Source organism: Anolis sagrei, chromosome 3 (genome assembly GCF_037176765.1).
Source record: "Anolis sagrei isolate rAnoSag1 chromosome 3, rAnoSag1.mat, whole genome shotgun sequence".
In the NCBI taxonomy this organism is placed as follows: domain Eukaryota; kingdom Metazoa; phylum Chordata; class Lepidosauria; order Squamata; family Dactyloidae; genus Anolis; species Anolis sagrei.
The window spans coordinates 260,415,539-260,428,044 of record NC_090023.1 but is presented as its reverse complement, the minus strand read 5'-3'; positions in this window follow the sequence as shown (position 1 = coordinate 260,428,044).

Here is a 12,506-nt window from a genome sequence, read left to right as displayed (position 1 = left end):
CCCAGCATAATTGTCTTCTCTAGGCTTTGCTGTCTCTTCATGATTTGGCCGAAGTACTTCAGCTTTGTCTCTAGTCTCCTTCCCTCCAGTGAGCAGCCGGGCTTTATTTCCTGGAGGATGGACTGGTTGGATCTTCTCGCAGTCCAAGGCACTCTCAGAACTTTCCTCCAACACCACATGTCTTTAGAAGTTATATAATGGTGTGTTTAATCAAAAGCTGGAATCAATCCAAATTGGAAGCCAAAGCAGATCCTTGTCATTACAGAAGAAGAAAACATGGATAAGTGTGGAGTCCTGCCTTGGTCAGGATTTCACTAGTGGATTCTTTGAATCCCTTTGGACTCTACAATTCTATGATCCCATCTAACCTGAAAGGAAGCTTAGCTTGTTTCCACCATAATAAAACATGGTTTATTGTGACAACAAAATGAGCACTTTCTCAGTCTTAAGGCTCTTACAAAATGCTAGATTTTAGGTTTGTTTTCATTCCTTCCACACAACCCTACTATCCTCTGAATGTTCAAATACCTGGGCCAAGTTTTATCAGACACTCTGCATGATTTCTTGCAAGCAGCTCCTTAGAAAACTTCAGGAAAGAAAGAGATATCTTTTTTAGCTCTTCCAATGAAAATGACCAGAACACCAGACCAGTTGTGATTTCCTGTTAACAACCAGGTGCTGACGAAGGCTAAGCAAGCTTTGGATTTGTAAAGGCATTTGGGGGAAATGGAAATGGTTATTTTTAATTGGGAGAGGGGATGAAACATTAGAGATATGGACAACAGCTGTGGACAATGATAGATACCTTAAATCTGTGCACAGAAATTGGAAGTGCTCTGTTACATAGTCATGGGGCAGTTTTATAGCCAAGGTGTGTTGACTTTTTAAAGAGGTATTTTATCCATGCAAACCATGAAAAAATCCAGGAAAACCACTGACTGAAGGTTTGCTTATACTTTGGCTGAGATCCTACATCAGGGTGGTGTAGCATAAAACCTCCCATGGGGCGTTGCACATGAATTGTGTGACATGTTAATTTTGTGCTGAATGTCAATTTGCACAAGTGCACCAGGACATCAAACCAAATGCATATGAGCGTACGTACCCAATGCTGTCCATTCACAATTGTTCATATGAGCAGCTCACCTTTCATAACCTTAGATTGAATGAGTCAATTCCTCAACAAACAAAAACATCCAGCCACTTTTATAGGAGAAGCTAGGAAAGTTGCCAGCAAGTTTTTTTTTGTGTGTGTGTTCTTCCATTTGTTTGCATATTTTGATGAATGAGATTTTTTTTTAGAAACTCCCACAGGATTGATGTTGCTGCGATTTTTGGCTAAAGGAGTAACAAAAAATAGGCCTTCTACCTCTCCTGCTTTCTGGCTCAATTTTGGAATCTCCATCAACCTTTGTGGTAAGAGGCAAAAGGTAGAGTGTGAGCTGTTGGAGCAGAGCTGCCATAAATCACCCAACACCCACACACTCTTGGGCTATTAAAGGATAACAATACTGGATTATTTGGATGTCTTTTTTTTAATGTTTCACTTTATTTACAAATTTGTACCTTTTTTTCAAATAAAACGTTTCCAATTCAGTTTGCACACGTACATCAATAAAATGGAGAACAATATAAAAGGCCTCAATGCACAACAGAAGAGTAAAGTTTAAAGCAGCATATAAAAGAAGAATTAAATTCACTGGTTCAGGGTTATTGCACACTTTAAAAACGGAGGAATTTTAACAATATAGTATGGCTCCCGTATCCACAGGGTGTACGCTCCCAGACTTGCATAGATAGACAAAACCACGGATAATAGAAAACTCCATCTAACTCAGCATTTCTCAACCTGGGGGCCGGGACACTGGGGGAGTTGCAAGGGGGGTCACCAAAAACCATCAGAAAACAATATATTCTGTTGGTCATGGGGGTTCTGTGTAGGAAATTTGGCACAAGACTATAATTGGTAGGGTTCAGAATGCTCTTTGATTGTACGTGAACTATAAATGCCAGCAACAACTCCCAAATATCAAGATCTATTTCCCCCAAACTCCACAAGTGTTCACATTTGGGCATATTGAGTATTCATGCCAAGTTTGCACCAGATCCATCGTTGTTTGAGTCGATAGTGCTCTCTGGATGTAGGTGAATTACAATTCCAAAACTCAAGGTCAATACCTACTAAACCCTTCCAGAATTTTCTGTTGATCATGGGAGTTCTCTGTGCCAAGTTTGGTTCAATTCCATCATTGGTGGAGTTCAGAATACTCTTTGATTATAGGTGGACTATAAATCCCAGCAACTACAACTCCCAAATGAGAATATCAATTCCCTTCCCAACCACAGCAGTATTCAAATTTGGGGTATTGGGTATCTGTGCCAAATTTGGTCCAGTGAATGAAAATACATCCTGCATATCAGATATTTACATTAGGATTCATAACAGTAGCAAAATTACAGTTATGGAAGTAGCAACAAAAATAATGTTATTGTTGGTGTTCACCACAACATGAGGAACTGTATTAAGGGGTCAAGGCATTAGGAAGATTGTGATCCATTGATGTAAATGAAGGATTTCTGGCCAAGGAATACACTAAAGTCACTCTATAACAGGCATGGGCAAAGTTGGGTCCTCCAGGTGTTTTGGCCTTCAACTCCCACAATTCCTAACAGCTGGCAGGTTAAACCCCAGGACCTTAATCAGTAACTGAGACTGGATGAGACACTTCCTCCTGGGCACACAGAAGACTGGGCAAACTGGAAGGCACTCAACAGGCTGTGCTCTGGGACCACGAGATGCAAAACTTACCTTAAGAAATGGGGCTACAAACTGGAGTCCATGGCATGCGAATGCAGAGAAGAGCAAACCACAGACCACCTGCTACAATGCAGCCTGAGCCCTGCCACATGCACAATGGACAAACCTTCTCACAGTGACACCAGAGGCACTCCAAGTGGCCAGCTTCTGGTCAAAGGACATTTAGCATAATACCAAGTTTTTAAACTTTGTATTGTCGAAGGCTTTCATGGCCGGAATTACTGGGTTGTTGTAGGTTTTTCGGGCTATATGACCATGTTCTAAAGGCATTCTCTCCTGACGTTTTGCCTATATCTATGGCAAGCATCCTCAGAGGTAGTGAGGTCTGTTGGAACTAGGAAAATGGGTTTGAAATTGTCCACATGCTTGTGGATTTCAATGGCTTCTCTGTGTAGCCTGACATGGTGGTTGTGAGAGTGGTCCAGCATTTCTGTGTTCTCAAATAAAATGCTGTGTCCAGGTTGGTTCATCAGCTATGGCTGACTTCTCTGGTTGAAGCAGTGCCTTTCATGTTCCTTGATCCGTGTTTGGGCAATGCTGCATTTGGTGGTCCCTGTGTAGACTTGTCCACAGCTGCATGGTACACGGTAGACTCCTGCAGAAGTGAGAGGATCCCTCTTGTCCTTTGCTGAACGTAGCATTTGTTGGATTTTCTTGGTGGGTCTGTAGATAGTTTGTATGTTTTCAAACTTCGTTTGTGTTTTTAAATACATGTCAACTGTACCCTCAACTCACTTCTGACACAATAAATAAATAAGCACCCAGATTTCCTACATCCAGCAGTTTGATATCACTTTCGCTGCTATCCCTCTATCCCTTGGAATTCTAAGATCTGTACTTTGGAGAGGTGCTTAGAAATCTGTAGGACTCAATCTAGTCACATACTATAGTTCCCAAGGCAGCTGGGCAAGGGGGACTGATGATTACACTGGGCCCCCCTGGGAAGTAACCTTTCTACTTCTCAGTCCCACTTCTCAGACTCCAGCCACATTATGAGCGAGCTGCATCCAGATGGACTGCAGTTGGCACACCAGCCAAAACTATTTAAAAGCAATCTGTGCAGGGGATATAAATCTTAACTTGTTTCATCTTTGTGATCTAAATGAGAATCCTTTTTTTAAAAAATCACCTCACCATAAAGTGGAAAATATTTTTTCACCTGCTTCACAGACCAGACCGGTTGTGGATTTGTGAGGCCAATTATTGCGCCTTTACAGAGACGCACAAATGTAAATTATGGTAATGGCTGTCTTAAAAGAAAAACAATCCAATCACAAAATCTTCGGTTGAAAAGAAGATTGAAGACTCTTCGAAATTCATACTTGCACCAAGGTTGCCTCTAGTGGAACAGTGGGTTAACCCTTGTGCTGGCAGGACTGAAGACCGACAGGTTGGAGGTTCAAATCTGGGGAGAGCACGGATGAGCTCACTCTGTCAGCTCCAGCTCCCCATGTGGGGACATGCGAAAAGCCTCCCACAAGGATGGTAAAACATCAAAACATCTGGGTGTCTCCTGAGCAACGTCCTTGCAGACAGCCAATTCTCTCACACCAGAAGCAACTTGCAGTTTCTCAAGTCGCTCCTAACATAAAAAAAAAAGAAACAGAGTTGGACAAAGTCGATAAAATGCCCATTTCAACTACCATAGTGAACCTCTATACATTAGCACAATCCCACCTTCCTGCAGGACAGCTGTTCCTTATTCAGTGCAATAGTGCAATTCCAGCATTTTAAAAAACCAAACAAATATAAAATAGGAAATAAAGGGAAAACAATCAATTTGATCATAGCAAGGGGAGTGGGGGGGAGAGAATCATGTTCTCTGATGTTACTTAACTGTCTGCATGCCATCACAGAAGTGAAAGGGACCCATCGCAAGGTAGGTGACAGGAACAATGCAGAATTGGAAGCAATTGACTGGTTTTTATCTTGAGATAGAAGATTCAATTGGGGGGGGGGTGCGCTATAGAACAACCACCATAAATACAAGACAATGGAAAACGGACATCTTGCAATAGGAGCATCACCATAAATACCAGACAATGAACTTTATAGACTAGTGGTTCCCAACTTTTTTTTGACCAGGGACCATCCTCCAACATTAGTGCCAAAAGGGTTACGAATCAGTTTTTGGTCAACTTCAGATTCAGTTTGGATATTTGGGGTGCTGATTATGATTATGTGGGTAGACCACATCAGCTCTACTTTCTGATTCAGAACATATGCCATCCAGTAGTTGCCATCCACTTGCCCACAAAATATTATATCTAATAATCTAGAGCTGATATGGTAACAGTAATCTTTTGTGGGTAGTCATCCTCTCCTCTCCTAACATCCCAGTTGGCACTATAAGAGGGTTTCACGAGACTAGTCACTCTTGTTGCTGCAGGGTTTCAAGACAATAGTAATGGTGAAGCCGCTGACCATATTTTTGTTCTTGCATACCACTGGTGCTCCATGGACCCCAGGTTGGGAATCACTGTTATAGATAGACCGTCACCTAATATACAGGTTTATGGAGTTTATTGCCCAAGACAAGCAAACCAGCATTGTAGCTGAACCGTTGGCCTTGTGCAATAAAGTCTGCAGCCTTATATATTATTCTTACTTAGTTTAGATTTTATGAACCACATTTCATCTTAGCCTTTCCATAGTAATCCTCTTCCTTTGCATCATTGTTTTCCACATCTACTGTCTTCTGCAAGAAGGCCACCACATTCAGGTCATGAATGCCTTCCAACATTTCACACATGAAAATCAGGACCTTTATGGCCAAATGGTTTCAGAGTCTGAACAAGATGTCAAAAGTTATGAATGGGGAAGAACATACAAGTGAAGGGAGGCTATAGCAGTTTGCTTTTGCCTGAACCTACAGAGAAGAGCAAGATTTGGCATTGGTTGCAGTGGTATTCCCCATAGTAACATATGGATGCAAGAGCTGGACCATAAGGAAGTCTGAGTGAAGAAAGAAAGATGCTTTTGAACTGTGGTGCTGGAGGAAAATTCTAAGAGTACTTTGGAAAGCAAGAAGATCCAGCCAGTCCATACTTCAGGAAATAAAGCTTGACTGCTCATTGCAGGGAAGGATATTAGAGGCAAAGATGAAGTACTTTGGCCACATCAGGAGAAGACAGGAAAGCTTAGAGAAGAGAATGACGCTGGGGGAAAGGGAAGGAAAAAGGAAGAGGGACCGACCAAGGGCAAGATGGATGGATGGCATCCTTGAAGTGACTGGCTTGACCTGAAGGAGCTGGGGGTGGTGACAGCCAATAGGGAGCTCTGGTGTGGGCTGGTCTAGGAGGTCACAAAGAGTTGGAAGCAACTGAACGAATAAACAACAACAGCATCTTGACCAGAGTCTGATGTTTTTGGGCCAGGTTTTATCCGCAAACCCTTGGACGATATGACATCAGAAGCTCATTCACCTTGTAGAATTATAGCACTATATTGCACTATAGCTGCCACAATGACATCCAATGCAATCATGGGATTTGCAGTTACATGTCAAACTACATAGAGAAGCCATTGAAATCTACAAGCATGTGGACAATTTCATCAGAAAGGAAGAAACCATGAAAATGAACAAATTCTGTCTACCAGTAGTCTACCAGTATTCAAAAACTCTAAAACCATAACAGTAAATAAAGAACAACAGTAAAAAAAACCAGGGGAATTGCAGACAAGAAACAATCAGGGCCAGCTAATCACCTCCCAACAAAAGATTTCCCAGAAGCCAGACACTGAAACTGCTTGGCCACTAAATGCTAATGAAAGTGGCCAATTGAAACATTCACACCTGCCTCAAACAGACAGGAGTTATTTCTCCCACCCTGGACATTCCACAGATTTTCCTAGTTTCCAACAAACCTCACAACCTCTGAGGATGCCTGCCATAGATGCAGGCTAAACGTCAGGAGAGAATGCTTCTGGAACATGGTTATACAGCCCAGAAAACTCACAACAACCCATTTAAACAAGTTCACTTAGAATTCTCAGCCAGAGACCTCTTGTGTTCCACTAAACTACAAATTTCCACAAGATGTTGTCATGCCAGTTAAGTGTTCCAGAAGTGTGATGTGTGTACATTATACAGAAAATTCTTCCAATGATGATTCAGGTGATTTTTTTTACTCCTGCTGCTTTCAAAGACGCACAGCTCCATTGTCAAGTCTCTTGTCTCTTCAACTGCTCCTTTAGCCCTGGGCAGGATTTCAGAGACCCATCCTTGCTATCTGCACTCATGGGTTTGGGATGGTGCTTTTTCGCCGTGCCAAAGCCTTGCAGCTGGATGCAATGAGCAACATACCTGGAAATCCAAGAGATAACCCACTCCTCCTTTCTGTGCAGTCCCCCAGCGACTGGTTGCAATTAAGAGTTTTACCAAGAATAAGGTAGATTTGCTCAGTATCTATTTGAAGAGAACTTCTAGCCATGACTAAAGCTTTAGGGATTTATTAGCAACATTTCTCTCCATCTCCTTTTTTTCTGCTGTTTTTCCTATTAATAAAATATTTCTCTAAAGCAGCATTTAGTCGGATTGGCTAAAAAGAATAAGATTCCTTGCATGACCTCATTCAAGCCTCTTGCTATCGGAGAGGTCCTTCCATTGCATAGGGCCACATCGCCCCCTACAGACATTTCAGCAGAAAGGATTTCCAAAGGCATTAATAATGGAAAAGTAGGGCTCTTGCCCCCTTCTTCTGCCAGCCCCTCTGTGTCAGACCTTTCTGGAGCGAAGTCTAGAAGGAGGGGGGAAGAAAGAGAACAAGCCAACTAAATAAGTGAGAGGATTTTTCCACACTAGAGTCCAAAATCAGGAAACCTAAACAAATAAAAACAATTTCTGCCTATTAAAAATCAAAAACGATCTTCATTGCAAAGCACCGAGGGCTATTTGCAGAGGCTGGGACTGCGCTGTGCATATAATGAATGGGAAGCATTCCCTTCCTCCTGTGCCAGCCACAGTCTGAGAACTGGCAGTGAGAAATGCTGGAATCGGTAACCCAAATTATTAATAGGGCTAAAAGGCTTGGCTTCGTTCTTCAAAGGGTGTTAGAAATCTCGGGATGCCAATGTAGGATTATTTGTACTTCTATGTTGGGGAAGAAAGACTAGGTACCAAAATTGACTGGAACCCACAACGATAACTGGTGGCTATTCATGATCCCTATGTTTCATAGACTCATAGAATCATAGAATCAAAGAGTTGGAAGAGACCTCATGGGACATCCAGTCCAACCCCCTGCCAAGAAGCAGGAATATTGCATTCAAATCACCCCTGACAGATGGCCATCCAGCCCCTGTTTAAAGGCTTCCAAAGAAGGAGCCTCCACCACACTCCGGGGCAGAGAGTTCCACTGCTGAACGGCTCTCACAGTCAGGAAGTTCTTCCTCAGATGTTTCCACGGGGTGTCTAAAACCTACACCTGTTGATAAACTCTACAAGATAGCTGGCATTGCCCCCCCCCCACCCGATGTGCGACAGGAAGTTGCTGCTAAATGTGAGAGAAATTTGAGGAGCCCCCAGTGGCACAGTGGGTTAAAGCGCTGAGCTGCTGAGCTTGTTGATTGAAAGGTCGCAGGTTCAATTCCGGGGAGTAGCGTGAGCTTCTGCTGTCAGCCCCAGCTTCTGCCAACCTAGCAGTTCAAAAACATGCAAATGTGAGTAGATCAATAGGTATTACTCCGGCGAGAAGGTAACGGCATTCCATGCAGTTATGTTGGCCACATAACCTTGGAGATGTCTACAGACAATGATGACTCTTCAGCTTAATGGAGATGAGCACCACACCCCAGAGTTGGACATGACTGGACTTAATGTCAGGGGACAACCTTTACCTTTACTGTGAAAGCCATCCCCTACATGGCTACCAGCCTCCTCCTAGTAGACTCAAATCAAGGAAAAGTTCTATGAGAACTACTACTCCTCTTGGCGTCCCCCCAGCAACAGCAAGGGTATCCCTCAGTGCAGCTAAACCAGGAAACCCCAACTGGATGGACCCCTGCGAGGGTCTTCCTTCAGGGGCAAACCAAGAATGGGCAACCTGGAAGTCCCTGAACAGACTCAGAAGTGGAGTGGGCAGATCAAAAGACAACTTGGTGAAATGGTACAACCTAAAAGAATCCCACACCTTGTGTGGCTGTGGAACAGAACAAGCAACTCCACATCTGTATGCTTGTCCACTATGCCCTGCCTCATGTACAGAGGAAGAATTGTTGGAGGCTACAGACAATGCCATTGCTGTTGCCCGTTTTTGGTCCGCTCCTTCTATTTTTGTCAGTTTTATACTTATTTATGCAATGTTTTTATACGAAATAATAATAATATTGTATCAATTAATGTAGGAAACACATAAAAGTCACAAATCCTGCTTTCTTGGGCATCATCTGCTGCAAATGACAGGATTTATTCTCCTGTCAAGCGGAAACAGCAAATGATGTTTCTGTGATGGCACGCCCGAGCCTATGGGAAAACTATAGTGTCTGGCTTTACTTGGGGACTATCTGTATACCTTCCATTAAGATTAAGACCCTTTAACACAGAGAGGCTCTTTAGCCAAGGTGAAAAGATAATCAAAATGAGTTTACTGCAAACAAGATGAATAAAGGACTATCATAAGGTAACTTAAGACAATACATCACAAAAGGAGCCTTTGATGGCTGCAGTCATCTCTCTGGGTTCTTCTGCCTCTGGTGAAATGTATTTTACATTAGCATCTGCATTCAGCAGTATTTTTATACCAACAGTCCAAAGGACAACAGAAGCTTATGACCAGCTTATGCTTCACAAGAAAGAAAATTGAGACAGTTTATAACAAAGTTATGGTTATAAACTGTCTCAATTTTCTTTCTTGTGAAACATAAGCTGGTCGTAAGCTTCTGTTGTCCTTTGGACTGTTGGTATAAAAATACTGCTGAATGCAGATGCTAAGGATGCCTGTTTTTGAATTGCTTGGGCCCAGGATTACCAAACAATCCCAAACCTAAATCACAGTAGCTCTGCTGTAGAAAAGAGGGAGGAGTCCAGCAAGAGAGCTCTATACAGGGAAATGGAATAGACCAACTGGGAGGATTTTAAGCTCCACTCAAAACTAATACAAAGGAAGATATTTATACTATTGGAAAAATCTATGAACAGGGGGAACTAAAGCAGAGGAGAGGAAAAGGCAGAGCCAAACCTTCAGTTTCCACCCCTCTTCCATGAGTGATCACTGGCATAAAGAGGCATTGTGGCAGGGATCCTGACTCTGATTATCACATCAGAGATCACTAATGGGAGAGGGTGAAAACATCATAGCAGCACAGACTTTCTACTGCTCTCTGTGGCTACTGTCCAATATGTCAGGAGAGGGGGACTTTTACAATACACAGACTGATGGCAACTTCCACTAAGATCTTCGCAGATGATGTTATCAGTGTAGAAGTCTCAACAGATGATGTGAGCATTGTGGGCCACTTGACATATTATATCATCCATGTGGGAGTCTCAATAGATGATGCCATCAATGTGGAGCTCTTCACAGATGATGTCATCCGTTTGGCATCATCGCGGTTGGTGCAATGGGTTAAACCCTTGTGCTGCTGAATTGCTGACCGGAAGGTTGGTAGTTTGAAGCCCTGGGTGGGGGTGAGCTCCTGCTGTTAGCCCAAGCTCCTGCCAACCTAGCAGTTTGAAAACATGCACATGTGAGTGGATCAATAGATACTGCTTCAGCAGGAAGATAATAAAGGTGCCTGTGCAGTCATGCCGGCAAACATGACCAGGAGGTGTCTACGAACAACAGGCTCCTCAGCTTGGAAATGGAAAAAGAGCACCTCCCCATGGCTAGAGTTGAGTATCGCCTTCAAAAACTGGAGATAAAAGAGGAAGCCTTACCTTTGTTATTTGTATTTGTGTGTCATTGTTGCTAAAGGCATTGAATGTTTGCCTATCTGTGTATGTTGTAATCCGCTCTGAGCCCCCGTTGTGAATTGGGGACTCAAAGTGAAAACACAATGCCTTTATGCAACACGCACAACTTGTCCTGGCTAATGGAGATTCATGTGCTGAGAAAGCCAACGTTATCATGAAGATGATTATGATGATCATTACTTATGGAGCCCTCTAAACTAGTGTGGCAGAGAGCCAGGGGGATCAGGAAAGGCATTTTTAACCTCATTTTAAAAATAAAAGCATACCTTTTCTCAAACAGTTTTATTATGCCTATAAAATGTGATGTTCCCCCCTAATGATAGCATGTGCTGCAGTTAAGGTTATGTACTTAGCACCATCGGGTCATCCGTGCCCATTGTTAACTTTCGCTTTCTTTTCAGTTCCATAATTAAAGCCGTGACGCTCACAACGCATTCTCATTCAACCCGAACACCTTAAATATGACCAACGGCTGCGCCAATCCACCCGAAGGAGTAAAGCTCTTCTCAGGAATTTGTAACTTGTAACTCTATAATTTCTCTTGAAACTGATGTTTACGAATTTGCTTCTATTATTTTCCTTCTCCCAGTGGTGTGAAATATATACATTTTATGCTGAAATAAGGAACTGTTTAACCTCTGAGAAAGAAAAACACAGCTGGGTATGCAGAGCAGTTAGTCAAAGGAATAGGAAGAGGCAACATTTTTCACAAAGTGGAAAAGGAAAAAGGTTCAGAGCCTTGAAAACACAGAGCTTCAGATTAGACCAGAGAACGGGTCCTTTTGGTTCTGTTCAGGGACCCTGAAACTGTTTTTAAGGTATTGGGAGGGGGCAACTTTGGCAAGAAGATGGTTATTAATTTACCTATTTGCAGCTACAGTCAGCTTTCCAAATTCGGTGGGGTTAGTCAAGGCCCAGGAGCACTGTAGAACTGGGGGGGAAATAAAAAAAATTACCTCCCCCCCCCCTTGGGTTGTTGTAGCTTTTTCGGGTTGTATGGCCATGTTCTAGAAGCATTCTCTCCTGGCGTTTCACCTGCATTTGTGGCAAGCATCCTCAGAGGTTGTGAGGTTTAACCCCCTGTTGAGCCATCTCCACTGGCTGCCGGAATGCCTAAGCACAATTCAAACTGCTGGCTTTAGCATATAAATCCTTAAACAGTTCCAGGCCACCTTAACTATCTGAATGTATCTCCCTTTATGAGCCACTGTTTTAGCGTGGTGAGATGTGTTCCACACTGGAGTATGCATGCCCAATGTGGAACACATCACACCATGCTCAAAAACAGTGGATGTGGCTCTTAATGAGACATGCCGCATTATCACGGGGTGTCTGCGCCCTACACCACTGGAGAAATTACACTGTTTAGCCGGTATTGCACCACCTGACATCCACCAGGAAGTAGCAGCCAATAGTGAAAGGACCAAGGCAGAGACATCTCCAGCTCATCCCCTGTTTGGATATCAGCCATCACATCAACGACTTAAATCAAGAAATAGTTTTCTAAGATCTACAGAGACACTCGCTGGAACATCTCAGCAAGCGGGAGTCCAAAAGTGGCAGGCTCAAACCTGGAACCTCAACCAATGGCTGATACCAAATGAGAGACTCCCCCTTGGGCACACAGAAAACTGGGCGACTTGGAAGGTGCTGAACAGACTGCGCTCTGGCACCACGAGATGCAGAGCCAACCTTAAGAAATGGGACTACAAAGTGGAATTCACGACATGTGAGTGTGGAGACGAGCAAACCACTGACCACCTGAGCCCTGCCACA